Raw genomic sequence first — 15075 nt, 5'->3', positions numbered from 1 at the left:
GGTGTCTGTTCGAAGAGAACATTAGTTATTACAAACAGATTAGTACTGACCAACTACAGCATGCCTATGTGCATATTTCAACATCCTAACTACCAAGAAATGAACTGACGGAATTTGTAAAGGACCAAAATTAAGCATTTATGCAATAAACTTTAGAATGGCCTTCGATGAGTCTTGGTCTAAAATGAGTCTTCCAGCACTGTGTGTTTCATTTGTAACCAAACAGCTCCATTTAGGAACAGGTTTTTGTCATATAGAATCTGTGACTTTTATTTCAAGACAATACTATTATTCTGGCAAATGCTCTTCCCCCCCATGGCATTCTTTTCACATTTGAAAACAAATGTGAAGGAATCATCTTTAACTGGTAACACACATTTCTACACCAGTTAATTTCCCCATTTCAGTTTCTACTTGGAACACTGTTGCTTTGTAAATTTAATTTCTCCTCCCCATAAAGGAATCCTATCACAGAAACAAAATCCAATGTAAAACGAGACTTTCAATTTCCTTTTTTACCATGATAGGTACACTTCTCTCTCATCATTCTATTTGAAAGGTCCTAAAATTATTCTTTCCAAATTAATCAGTAATATACTGAAATCAGCCAGAAGGAATTCTGGAAAGTGACACAAAATGGTCTCTTTCCAAAACCTAAAATATATGGTACTCAATCCCTCACTCTGGCTTGGAATTTATTGGCAGAGGGCAATTGGATTCCTACAGTTTGATCCAAGTGAAATAATTCTTTTGTATTACATGCAAAACAGATTCATTCTCTAGGTAGGAATTCACTTCCTGATAAAATAAAAAGGAAATGTCCAGTTTTCTGAGATTCCACTCTCTTTCTCCCTGTAAATGACCCTATTCATAGTTAATCCATTGATGTTCCCAGCTTCATCCTAGGAGGAAAGTAAGCTGGTTACCGGCAGGCAGATTTATGGATGATATAAGGACCACAAATGACTTGTCCAAAATTGTTCTGTGTTTCCTGGGAAAAGAGAGAAAAATAGAAATTGGCTTTCTTCATTTTCAGCTTGGTGCTCTGTTTAGTGCTAACATATAAGGACATTTCATTGCTGTTTGAAATAGTTTCAAGTACTTTAATACAGTTAGATCCTTAACAGTAAAAATTCGCTGGTAGACCCACAAACAAAGACAACTTAAAGACAGAAAAGTAACTGAAGGTGAGAGTGGAAAATGTGAAGAGATTTGGATTTCTCAGGGGCAAGAGAGGAGAATAGGACTAGAAACAAAATTCTGTTTTTCTACTTGTAGAATTTCAATTGTGTCTTTAAACATATGGAAAAAAATATTATACACTTAAAACATTAACTCTTCACAGTATTATGTTCTTTTCTGATTTTTTAACATTAGATGATCTATATTCATTGTCATTAATACATATTATAATTTTTTGCTTTTAAAAAAATGTGGTCTTTCAAATATGCAGAAATCTACTTATCAACAAAAAAAAGACAAGCGTATTTATACTGGAGTGAGTATAGTGATAGCTATTTCTTATATATTGTTGTAGTGGACACCGTTTATTTAATCTGTGGAGAAACTCTTTTCTAGTAATTAATCCCTTTTCTTCTATGAAATACCCATCTCCTCTCATCTTCAGGCTTACCCCAGGGATAGCCATGTAGGTAGAATACAATCCTGCTCCTTGTTAATATATAAGTGATTGGTCTGAATGCAGGTACATGGCATGAGCTGGGCCAATCCCAGTTCTTCCCTGAGGTTTAGAATTTGTGCCAGTCACCTTGTCTCTTAGCCTAACTTGGCAGGGGGATGTACCTTTGTGGGCTGTTGGCTATGTCCTGCCGTGGACGCTAAGCAGTAATATAAAGGGGGGCTGCAGGGACGTGGAGACAAGAAATAGGAAGGGCTTCAGGGTGGCACTTAGAAATGGAGCCTCTAATTCCAGTTTTTCCTCAGACCCAGCTGCGTGCGTGTTCTTGAGAGACATTACTTTTACTTATAATTAAGTGCTCTTTCTGCTTCATCTGAATCTGACTGGGTTTCCATCACTTGGAACAAAAAGAATCTTCGCTGATACCATCATATTACTTCATTTTCAAAACAGTGAGATGAGGTCATTGCTCCTATTTTACAGATGAGAAAAGTGAGATTCAAAGAGGCTAAGTCATTTGCTCAAGATCACGGTTACTAAGTCCTATCTCCTAGAACCAAGCGGAATGTGTGCATTATTATTACCACTACTACTATTTTGGTGTTTGATAAGACCTGTGAGTCCAGGGTTTTCTGACTCAGAGTGATTACTTGTCCTACCACACAGAACCTTTTCCTTACTTTGGTACTCTGGACTTGAATAAATTTGCTTCCTGCTGCGTCTGCAGGGGCCAATTGGTCCTGTGACCTTGGACAAAGCTTCGACACTCCCTATCCTGCCTCTCCTCAGGGGACTAGAGCCTAATTTACTAATTGATTTCCTGAGACTCCTTTGAGGTGGTGCTGATGATCTTGACTGGCAAGAACTTTACTAGTAAGAACGCCCTGTGAGCAATTAAAACTAATAACAGGCCAAGGAAGACATTCGTGGGAAGCGCTGCAGGTGAGGGCCCGCCAGAACCCGCAGAGTCCGATGGATGATGGCTTTGTGATCCCCACAAACAAAGCCTTCTCTCTAACATCACACATACGGACAGGCACATAATGACACTATAGTTGGATCAATGATATCTGCCTGGAGGTCTTTCTGATCTCTTCAGGTAAAATCCCACAGCAATTAATTGAGCAGTAAAAAGTAAGCTAATGTTTCTGTTTCCTTTTGGGAAAGGGCGGCAGGGGGCGGGGGCGGGCGGGGGATGTCATTTCAAGAAAAAAAAAGAGAGGGAAATCAGCTAATGCTTTTTTAATCATTGCATTATTTAAATGCCTTTAAATAGATTGTTTTTCATTAACATAGATATAGATAAAAGCAACACAGTAGAGACACAAAAAACTTGCAATAACCTGTAACTAGGCTTACATTTCAGTTCTGCAAATTATTCAATGAGGGGCCCTTGGCAAATTGTTCAGCCTCCCAAATCCTTAGTTTGTTCACCTATACAAATGGATTAACACTTTCCTTGACCGGGGTTGTTGTAAAGATTCCATTTAATGAGCTATTGTGTAATCACCCCCAACCAGCAACTGCTGGTGCACAGTAGGCTCTCAATCGATGGTAATAATTATTATTATTATTAGAAAATGTGTACTCTTTTTAATTTTTTTTAAGTGTTTATTTATTTTTGAGAAAGAGACAGAGCACCAGTGGGAGAGGGGCAGAGAGAGGGGGAAACACAGAATCTGAAGCAAGCTCCAGGCTCTAAGCCCTGAGCTGTTGGCACAGAGTCTGACCCCAGGCTCAAACTCATGAACTGGGAGATCATGACCTGAGCTGAAGTCAGATGTTCAACCCACTGAGCCACCCAGGAGCCCCGAAATATGTACTCTTAAGAATATATTTATCACCCCAAGTTTTTTTAACTTTTTATTTAAAAAATGTCATCCCAAGGCTTTTTTTCAAATTTCCCTCCAAGTAATTAAGTTATAGCAGAATATTCCCCCATGTCTACAGGTTTCTCCATCATTTTTGGGGGGGAACCTCTGAGTCAGTCTTGTAGCTTTGGGCCTCTGGCTATTTACAGTTGACTCCTGTGGAGTAGAAAGCAGAAACAGCCTCCCTCTATTCATTATTTCCATCAGAGAGGTTGTCAGATTAGGGGAAAACTTAAATCATTGGCAGCAGAAAGGACCATCAAGCAACTGGTTGCTTGATGTTTGTGTAAGTTTGGAAAGCAGTCATCTTCAAGGAGTTAAGCTTTTCTCACATCATATGAATGTCAGTTATATTCATAAAACGTACACCAGTCCTTGCTGTTCCGGAGGGGACAGCAGGCGAGTTTAAGTTCCTGTGTAAACACACACAAATGGATGCCTCAATAATCTGAAATCCGCTGAGGTGAGCGAGAGTGTGAAGCAGGGGAGGTTGGCCCCAGTAAGTAATACTCCAGCCGTGACCTCAGTTCTCCTGAAAGGGGATTTGAGTCTGTGTTCTGCCTGTTCATCACGTGCCTGAGCATGTGCCCAGCATGTGCCTGCCTGCCTCTTGCGTGGCCCATGATCTTTCCCTCAGCCTGGAATGCCATGGCCTTTGCCTTCTTCTTGGCCCAGATCCTGTTGTTTGGAGTCCATGAACTTGTTGGGACTCAGGCAGGACATGGGTTCGAAACCTGGTTCTGCCACTCACATGCTCAATCAATAATTTGGGGAAAATTCATAAGCAGACAACACCTCAGCTATCTAATCTTTAAAACGGGGCTAATAAGCACATCTGCAAAATGAACAGGGTAGTGCCTTTAAAGCCTAAATACAGAGTCTGGCCCATTACAAAGGATTCTGTAAATGATGGCTAATTTTTGAAGGGGGCCATGAACTCCCTGAGACTGGAGCCGTGTCTTTTTCGTGGTTATATCTTCAGCCCTGACTACCATTTCTGTCATGTAGTAGGTGTTGTATACATTTGTTGAATTTGGTTGTGTCTGTCAGAGAAGAGTTAGCCAATGGGTAATGAGAAATAAATGATTAAATAATTGAGAACTGTATTTTCTTTCCCTAAAGAAATATACCCCATAGAGAGGGGAAAAAAAAAAAAAAAAAAAAAAAAAAAAGCAGACTTCTGGAAAGTTTCTGAGCCAGCCCAACTTTCCAGTCGGATCCATGCCTGAGTTAGCACAGCAGTAGATGATTGCAGAGAAGGTTTGTTAATGACCAGCTTTAGGCTTTTAATGACAAAACCCCTCAGCAAGATGTCATCGACGTTATTGAAGACTTCACTGAAAGTGTTGAAGCTGATGCATTGTAACAAGAAGGTTATAAATCTTGCAGCTTGGGTATACCACCAAGACAAGATGCTGAGCACAGAATCACCCCGCTGTTGTCTGTCAGCACACTCCCTCCCCTCTCCTCCTCTCCTTCCCACGGAGAGCCAGTAAAGGAGAAATACATCCATTTCCCGAAGGAGTGCAGATCTGGCAGCCACCTGCCTATGTCAATTTCAGATCACAGAGGCCCGTTTAACTGGACAAAATGTGTTAAGCACCTGTGTGTTTCTAAATGTGCATTTAAGAAATCTTAAGAATTAAGGAAAGATCTCAAAGGTTAATACACTGACCTTTTAGCAAAACTAACCAATTAAAAATCCATTGCAAGCTCAGAATAGAAACCCAAGTACCTGCATATAGATTTCCACTCCCTATCTACTGCTTTATTGCTTCTCAAAGTAAACCTTTGGCAATTAGTCCCGATGAAGCAGTTCCTCCCGTCGCTCACAGAGAGCTCACAATTTCGGAAACATGTGTGGTCGGATATCAGATTCGCTTGGTACCGTTGCTCCTGGCCGAACTGGATGACAGCTAGTCAAGGTCAGAATAGAGAAGAAAGAACAGGAGTTGAAGGCCGTGCGCAAGAATTGTTAGCATATGCTAGGGTGCAGACTTGTGGAATATGAAAAGTTACGAAGAAAACAATTTCCAGTACGTTTGTGTTCCATCAGCCTTCATACTCAGACCACATACAAACTCAGACAGCCAGAGTTTACCCGAAACAGAGACATGCCAAATGACCTTTCCCTGTTACCTTCTCCCCTACTTCTCTGTAGTGGCACACTTACCTTTGCCTTCTATTCTCCACAGAAAGCACAAGAGAGTAAAAAGTCTGTGCGGGTCTTGGAGAGTAAAGACAGACTAAGTCCTGTGTTCTTGTGGTGTGCCTGCAGCTCAGCTCTGAATGTCAGCAGGACTCTGAATGTCATCTTTCTCACCTGTTAAATGGGACTAATGCTAATTACTATTCTGCCAACCCAAAGTCAGCTGTGCAATAAAATGAGATGATTTCTGTCTCTGTATGCTTTGAATACCTTAAAATATTAGATATTTTCTCATATTGATATATTTACCTTACTTTTAAGGACATCCGTCACTCTGGCCCCAAATCCATAATCTGGACCTCAGTATTCTCCATTGCAAAGAAACGGGATTGGTGTTCCTTATCCACTTGCTTTCATCTGCAATTCCCAGGTTCTGCGGTTTTATTTTCCTGCACATTTCTCAACTGCTATGATGGTGTGATCAGTTTAGGGGTTTTCGAGAACGTGTGCTGTGACCGCAGGACTGGTATAGAGCTTGGTGATGCTCACAGTCACCCACACATACACGCACACACACACACACATCGGTGGTTGTTAGACTACTTCGCCAGGCTTATCTGGATGCCGCACATATTGATAGGATTAGAGATCTACACCATGTATCACACACACTCTCGTAGAAACATAGAACCTGGTACATCTGCTCCACGGCAGTAGGTTTCTTGGAGTCGCCCATGTGAGAAGCAGCTCAATCACACATCAGAGAATCTGCCCTCGTGCAAAGAATGTGCAAAGTTCTTCTTCACCGTCCCCTTCAGTTGCATTCTGTACGTATGCTGTGCCCCTACAGATGGATATTCCTTTGCGCTCCTTTTTTTTTTTTTCCCTAGAGAGAGAAAGAGAGACAGAACACGAACGGGGGAGAGACAGAGAGAGATGGAGAAACAGAATCCGAAGCAGGCTTCAGGCTCCAAGGTGTCAGCACAGAGCCCCACACGTGGTTCGAACTCACTAGCTGTGAGATCTTGACCTGAGCTAAAGTCAGACGCTTAATTGACTGAGCTACCCAGGCGCCCCTGCACTCCTTTTTAATTCAGTTCCAACTGCTCTGGGGGTATGATTACTTAAGGATCCCCACTACTTAAGGCCAGGTGAATTTTAAGACTTCTATAAAGACTTAAAAACAACATTTAAGGTGATTTCAAACTTACCCTCTCCATTTTTTTATGTCAATCTGTCCACTAGTTTTTGTGCAAGGTAGCAGCAAACAGAAGCCCAGTTTTATTTTTATGACTATAAAGGAGACCTGTAAAATAATTAAAGAAAAATTTACCTGGAGAAAATCAATTTTTCCAATATGAAGAGTAGACTCAATGGAATCTTGAAAAAGGTGAAAAAAAAAGAGGAAGGATTTGATAATGATTTTTAAATGAAATATATTTGACACATAACATTTTGTAAGTTTAAAGTGTACAACACACTAATTGGATATATTTAAATTTTGCACTAAGATAACCACCATAGTGTTAGCTATTATGTTACATAATTATTATTTCTTTTTTTGTGGTGGGGACAATTAAGATCTAGTTTCTTAGCAGCTTTGAAGTTTATAATACAATATAGTTAACCACAATCACTATGATGTGCCTTATTAGCTCTCCAGAATTTATTTATTATTAGTTTCCAGTTTGTACCTTTAAACAACTTATCCCCAATTCCCTCACCCCCCCAGCCAATGGTGACCACCATTCCATTGATTTTTTATGAGTAGTTATCTTTCTCTGTCTGATTGATTTCACTTAGCATACGGCCCTCAAGTTCCATCCCTGTTGTCGCAGATGGCAACTTTTGCCTTTTTCTCATGGCAGAATAATATTTCATTGTGTATGCACGCTCACACACACACACACCACAACCTCTTTATGCATTCATCTGTTGGTGGGCACTTAGATTGTGTCGGTATCTTTGGTTATTGTGAATAATGCTGCAATAAACATAGGAGTGCATATATCTCTTGGCTATCATCAAGAAGACAAGAGATAAGTGTTGGCAAGGGTGTGGAAATAAGGGAACCCTTGTACACTGTTAACAGGAACATAAGTTGGTTCAGCTATTACGGAAAACAGTATGGAGGTACCTCCAAAAATTACGAATAGAGCTACCATATGATAAAGCAACATGGGTTTGAAGAGGTAATGATTTTTTTTTAAAACCTGTTTCAGGAGAGAGCGATGCTAGAATATTCAGTTGATGAGAGAGCTTTTGGAATTGAGAGAAGGTGAACTTCTCAAGTTTTCCACTGGGCCATGGTGAAGTGGTCCTCAAGCAGCTGCTTATATTAGCTCTTATTTCCTGATCTCCAAAATAACTTGATTACTACCTGGGCGCTTAGTTATCTAGAGAATGAAAAGGCACTGCTGTGGAACAAGGCTTGTAAAATTTATCTTAGTGGGCTTGGCAGGGGTTGCCTGGATAATGGTGTTAATACAGATTCTATTGGACACCTGTGGGCTCATGAAAAGAGTAGGGAGAAGCGGATGGCCAGGTATTAGCCCTTGCTACTCAGGAAACTTTACATGAGTTTCCCAGTGCTTGGAAAAAAAATAGTCCCCATCATAAATTAATACATGGACATTATGTCGAAGGTCTTCAGTGGGGACTGACTCTGGGTGCACTAAAGAAACGAGTGTCTGGATTAGCAGTGTTGGTAATTATACCTTAAGCAGGGCTAAGCTCACCAGTTTTATAGCCTTCCTCTCGGTGGTCTTATCTTACCTACTTATAACTTTGACATGGTATAATGGTCAATTGCTGTATAGTACGATAAATATTGTTTCTGCCCACTTTCCCAGATTGGGTGAATAACTGGTTAACTACATCCTATATTATTTTTTCAATAGCAAGAAGAAAAATAGCTGTGTAGAAGAAAATCAGCAATATTATGAACAAAAACATTAAAAATTGGTGCCATAACTGGTTCATGGGCTCCTTACACAACCACAGCCCTTCTTTCAATTAAGCGCTTGTTGAATAGATGGGAGTTGAGAGACACTTTGATTCTTAAAGACAATACCATTATAATCCTTGGAGTAAGGAAGAAAACCATCTTCAGAAGAAATGAAAGTTATTAAAAGGTACAAGCACTCATAGGCAGGAACAGTGTGTACAAAGATTTTATTTACCATTTTTTAATGTCAAAATTCTTACCAGAATTAAATTTTGGAGTTTTGAGTTACATACTTAGCATTCAGTAGCTGGTCAGTAAAAGCATAATGGTTGATTAGGAAATTGAGTCTAGATTAGCGGGAAAACTGAATTATTCCTGTGAATTTTAAGAAAATATTACATTTATGCCACCATTTTGCTCTTTTAAAGAGATAGTAGGTTGTTTTTGCTGTTATGAAAATAGTTTTCATGCTTTGGTATTATGCATAGGTGTTATTTATTTATACTCTTCTGATATTAAACTTGGTTTTGCTGTGACAATAATTGAAATATATGTTGACAGTTTTTAACATATTTAAATACACTTAACCCCTCTGTGCTTCAATTTCTTCATTAGAAAAAGAAAAGTGTTGGGGTGCCTGGGAGGCACAGTTGGTTAAGCCTCCGACCTCAACTCAGGTCATGATCTCATGGTTCGTGAGTTTGAGCCCCACGTCGGGCTCTGTGCTGACAGCTCAGAGCCTGGAGCCTGCTTCGGATTCTGTGTCTCCCTCTCTCTCTGCCCCTACCCTGCTCATGCTCTGTCTCTTTCTCAGAAACAATAAACATTTTTTTTTTTTAATTAAAAAAAAAATAAAAAGTATTGAACTAGCTGTTCTTTTGGGATCCTTCCAGTTTAAGAATTTTGCGACCCTATAAATATCCTTTCTAGGCAGGTATGTCAAGGATCATATTTTATTAGAACTCTTGATAATTTCTTAGGTTATAAAATAAAGTCTAAGGAATTATAATTGATATCTTTTTTTTAAGCTTTCTTCATTCTTCTCATTCAGCTACTTAATTTGCAATGTGAACACCTTTCTTAGCTGGGCATAAAATAACACTTTGGTTTTCAATGAACTGTTCCTATTGATATTGACTCAGGTTCCAGGTAACATTTTCTTGACCTTCAATCTGGGTGTTTTCTCTTCTATTCACTCATATCAAAAATGAGCCTCACTTTTCTTCCCGTGAGAAAGTAATCCCTTGGAGTTCAGAGTCAGAAGGGTCACCTCAGATTCAAGTTTAACAGAATTACTATGGAGAACATAAAATCTCAGGGAGGAAATAGAACGAACAAACAGTCCAAAGACTAAGAGTAAAATCCCCAGCTGAACAAGTCCACGGAAGTTACAATCATGAGTCGTAGAATCACCTTTCAAAATATGATGATCATGGCAAGCCCCACCTAATCGATCAAGTTTTAAGCCAGTTGAGTACGTTTTCCAAGCTCCACCTTAAATGAAGTTTAATTCAGTTACGAAGTGCAGTGATTTTCACTTTCCTTAGATTTGACTTGAGTGTGAAACTTTTGTGTCTGGGCAAGATCCCGACTTAGAAAGAGGAATCAAGTTGCAGCCTTTTCAGAATTACCTTCCCACCATATTTCTGTGGAGAAGCTTCATATCTGGAAGTCTCTTTCTCTGATTGGAGCGTTTGAGCACAGTCAGGGTTCCTTTTACCCCAAGTTACCGTTAAGGTAGCTTTTTCTTTAATACAATGAAAATATCAGCTTGCTGCTGGAGATGAAAATAGTTCATTTTGGAATAGACAGAAATTCTTAGGGCTTATCTGGAAACGCTATGTGCAGAGGAGAGGGAGGGAGGCTTGTCTCCTTGAATAGGGTCATCTCAGCAACAGCAAAGTCTCCTGTGTGTGAGTGAGATTAGCTAATGAAACAGTATCATGGCCTGAGATTATTTTGTACCATTCTAAAGTTCAGCCACATGGCCCCCCTTGTTTGTGAAATTCCATTATAGGAATCACTGCCTGCTTTAGAGATAAGTGAAACCATTATGGGTGGAGGAAGAAAAGCCATTTGAACCTTGAAGAATTTTAATTGGCGCTGGTGAGGGAAGGTGAACAGAAAGCCACAAATGTTTCAAGTGAAAACATGAATGAGTTTGGGACTAAACATAGATAATGGGAAGAAGGATGTATCATATCTGTTGATGAAATAACTTTTTTCCTCCCTTAACAGGTAGAACTCATTTCTTTAATGGATTTAAACCCAGCCTAAAGTCAAATAATTTTAAAGAGCCACATTGTTTCATGAGTAATTTCAAGTATGATATGTTTTATAGTTAAAAATAAGCAAAAGAAGGGGTGTCTGGGTGGCTTAGTCGGTGAAGTGTCCAATGCTTCATTTCGGCACAGGTCATGATCTCACCGTTTGTGAGTTTGAGCCCCGCATCGGGCTCTGTGCTGACAGTGCAGAGCCTGCTTGAGATTCTTTCTCTCTCTCTTCCTCCTTCTCTCTTGGCTGTTCTCCTGCTCATGCACTCTCTCTCTCAAAATAAATAAATGAACATTAAAAAAATAAGCAAAATAGCACAAAAATTAAATCGCTGTATAAAATTTGAGTATATGAGTGTATATATTAAGTGTGTACACCTTTATTGGTAAATCATTTTGTTTTGTGCTTGAGGCCACACTGGTTTAGTGTCTTAAAACATGTTTCTTCCAAAGATGTTCAGTCTATGTTGTGGATCCTATGAAGGAGCAGTTGGCCATTCATTTAAAAAGAAACTTCAAAAATATTTCATGGCCACAGTTTCCTGCCCTCATGAATACATGATAGGAATCTCAAGACTGGGTAAGAAAAATCCTTCAGCATTCCTGGAAGAATAAACAGCATGACCCATTGTGTGTAAGTTTTGTACAGACAGCACATTTTATGAATAGTTTTACACAACAAGGATTTGCTTGATGTAGTGAACGAACATATTCTTTAAAGACAGATAGTTCTGCATTCAAAGCCTGGCTCTGACACCCGTTTGTGTTGTGTGGCCTTGGACAAGTTATTCTGGACTCTGAATATCAGTTCATCATTTGTGAAATTTTATTTTTGGTGAGGATTAATGACATACTTCATATCCTAGCAAAATGCCTAGCACATAAATCCCCCAAATGATAACTGTTGCAGTGAATTCTTTGTTACCCAGCATCTATTAACCAGGATTTTCAAAAAACTGTGACTTCCTGATCAGTCATCAAGCATTGATAATTTATGCTTCTCTGATGACCCTGAAATGCATTCTGAATAATTAGAGAAAGATTAAATTATAATCAGTTTAGTTTCAGTGTTAAGTGTATTTTAATTTATTCTCATTCTTTAAAAATTTGTAATCCTTCTGCATGTGGTAACAATTAACAAAAAATATTTGATTAGCTGAAGCACTCCACTTCCTGACTGTCAGGCTAATAAAGAGTGTATTGTACATTGTTGGAACTCAAATTCTGCCCTACAGATAAACTGGGCATTTGCTGGATGGATTCACTTCACACTGGTCTTACATCCATTCTCAGGCCCAATGTGTTGACTTATTACCTGTTGGAAATTCTAGACCTAATCCTTAAATATCCTGAAATGATACTGTATACAAGGCCCTGTTTGCATGCTTTTTTATCACAAGGTCATAATGGTGGTCATCCCATCTGATTTTGTGCAGATGAGTAACTAAATCTAGCCCTGAGGGTTGTCTGTTCTTTTCCTATGGATTGCTAGAGATGGACATCGCAGCTGACATCAGTAATCAATCTATCTTGGTGTTTCATCAACCTTTACTCTTATCCAATCATGTTTTAGACTTATTTTCATTGGGCTTCTTAGGCTATATAACCTTCCTGATGAAAACTTCACCATGCATTTTATCATTTCTGTGGTCCTTTGAACTTCCCACGTTCTCCTCCCCTCATCTCCCCACCCCCCACCCCACGTAAGGTCGTATGCTGCTTTAAAAGATGGCTTGACAGCTGGCTTGTGTTAAAAGTAGTCTCTTCAAAAAATTACCACTATTCTTGTCCCTTTGTGATCTCAGTTAACAAGGTATTCATTCTCAGGCAAGCAGATTGATTTTAGTCATTTAATTGATCACCATAGGACATAGTAGTATACATTGGTTTTCCTCTGGCCCTGTTCTGCCTGCCTTTAAATCCCTGCCTTGCCCTGAAATCCCTCTTCCACATGACAGTCTCTCTTCCACAATGCCCTTCACATCCCAGCTGCCATCCTCAGTACTTACTCCACGAGTGCAACAGTGACAGTAGATGGAGGGGGATTGTTTCCTTTAAAGGGAGAGCAAGGCCAAGGGGAAACAAGCTGGTGAAGGTTTCATTTTGCTTTCCAGGACCACACAGTGCTCGGTCCTGGTGCGAAGGCAGGGTGCCTTGGTGAGGGTGCTCCCGTCGCAATGTAGAACTCTGCCATGTGATGTCCGGGTGGGCGCTAGCTGAGGAGAGGAAGCCCGGGTGCATTGCCAGACAGCAACAATTAGCATTGTACTCTAATCCTGGGATCTCTCTGAGACTCAGCTCACTAGGTAGCTGTCATTCAGTCCATAAGGTAAGCTCCATGTTACTACTGTTTCTTCCCAAAGTAGTTTCTATTCTCATTACATAGACATTTTTTAAAAGCCAGCAACTCAATGCTATCACCATCACTGTTTCTTATCTATACCAAACTTGTATCTATTTAGCTACCACAAACATTTTCGTGTTTGACAAACCGTATTTGCATTATAGGGCTATTTTGAATCTGTTGGGAACCGTGAGTTTGAACTTTGGTATCTCAGAATGGTCAATTGGAATGTTTCATCGAATAGGCTTCTTTAACAAAATGTGACATTTCCCTAAGTGTAGTAGTGTAAGACCACCTGGCAGAACAAATGGATGTATGTTAATATAAATATAATGCTGTGCTTGCTTCACCAGCACATATACTAAAATACAAATATAATGCTAAAGCATAAGAACATTCACAAAATTGAAGTTTAAATATGTTTACTAGTTTTCTGTACTGATGCAACATTAGTCACGGAAATGTCATATTAAATATTTGTGTTGGTCAGTGGTTCAAGGGTGTTTATTTGATGTATCTTATTTTTCTGACTTTTGACATTCCTAATACTGTATTCTCTTACAAACATGTGTAATTGCATTCACCCCAAGTCATTTCTTGCTTTCCTTTTATTTAAGGGAGGTTTGCTTCTTGAAAAGAAATTATCTTCTTTTTTGTGTTACTATTTAAAATGTATACACACACACACACACACACACATATATTTACTTTAACACAAGCGCTGTTAAATCTGTGATTGAGAATAATGGTAGGATGGACGGTTAAGAAATGCCAGTTTCAACTTGTTGAGAAGTATTAATTTTTGTCGATTATTGAAGATTTCAGGCTCTAGATAAAAAGACATGGTTACCAGCTAGTGAGGCTGAAGAAGGAGGGCAAAGGGAGAATGCAAACATTCTGACCATGGATCGTTGACACAAAGCTTGGAAACTGGCTTGTAGGGTCCAGGAGACCAGGTCCAAAGGGATTCCCCATTAGTTACATCTGTGGTTTGAAATCGAGCTGTGTGGAGCCCCGGGTTGCACAGAGATTTCTTTGGGGACTGTTAGTTTGCATGGAGGTTAGGTGAGGAAGTGGGGCTCCAGGGCACCTCAGCTTTTATTGGTTGTATGCATTGGGAACCCGTAAAAATTTTCATTTGAAAGGAAGACTGTTGCTAAAAAAAGAAAAAATTGGAAAGCCGCTGAATAATAAGGATCTCGTTGTCAGAGGGGAAGCAACAGAACAGCTCCTCTGGGGAGATGAAACTTAACCTAAGCCTTGCTCTTTCACTTATGTTATTTCAAACATACAGAAAGATACAGGTTCCCGCATAACTGTGACCCAGATTTAACAAATGTTCGTATTTTGTCACATATATTTTACATTAGAAAATAAATAAATAGGTAAATAAATAAGTGAAAGTGACCATGGTGGAATTCCTTTGTACTCTTCCTGTCCGAATCTCCTGTCCAAGGCCCCCTCCCTGACCTGGGGTGATCCTGAACCTGAAGTTGATGTGTGTCCACTTGTGTATTAGATATGCGTCTTGCTACAAATATATGGATCCATAACCTATTTGTATATGTGGTTTTGTGCGTTACAACATTCACATAAATGGTGTCCCTCCATACATACCCATTTTCAACGATACATTCTTGCAGACTTACCCATGTTGATACTTTTAGGTTACTTCATTCTTTTTAATGGATCTGTGCTATTTGGATATGTGAACACACCACATTTATTTATTCATTTTCCTGCCGACAGACATTCATAGTCCAGATGATGGACATTTTTTCTTTCACTTTTACAAACAGTGCTGCTCTGAATATCGTTGAGTAGCTCATGTTTGAAAGGCTTTTCTTATATG

At 39.5% G+C, this 15075-nt stretch overlaps 1 protein-coding gene across 4 annotated transcripts in view; it reads left to right on the top strand.

Moving 5' to 3' along the window:
• Window positions 1-15075, top strand: part of LOC109269604 (cytosolic beta-glucosidase) — a 132124-nt gene that overhangs the window by 46367 nt on the left and 70682 nt on the right. The gene's annotated exons all lie outside the window — the stretch shown is intronic.

This window comes from Panthera pardus, unplaced genomic scaffold (assembly GCF_024362965.1).
Source record: "Panthera pardus isolate Hobbes unplaced genomic scaffold, ASM2436296v1 HiC_scaffold_13, whole genome shotgun sequence".
Classification (NCBI taxonomy): domain Eukaryota; kingdom Metazoa; phylum Chordata; class Mammalia; order Carnivora; family Felidae; genus Panthera; species Panthera pardus.
This window is presented reverse-complemented; position numbering and strand designations above follow the sequence as displayed.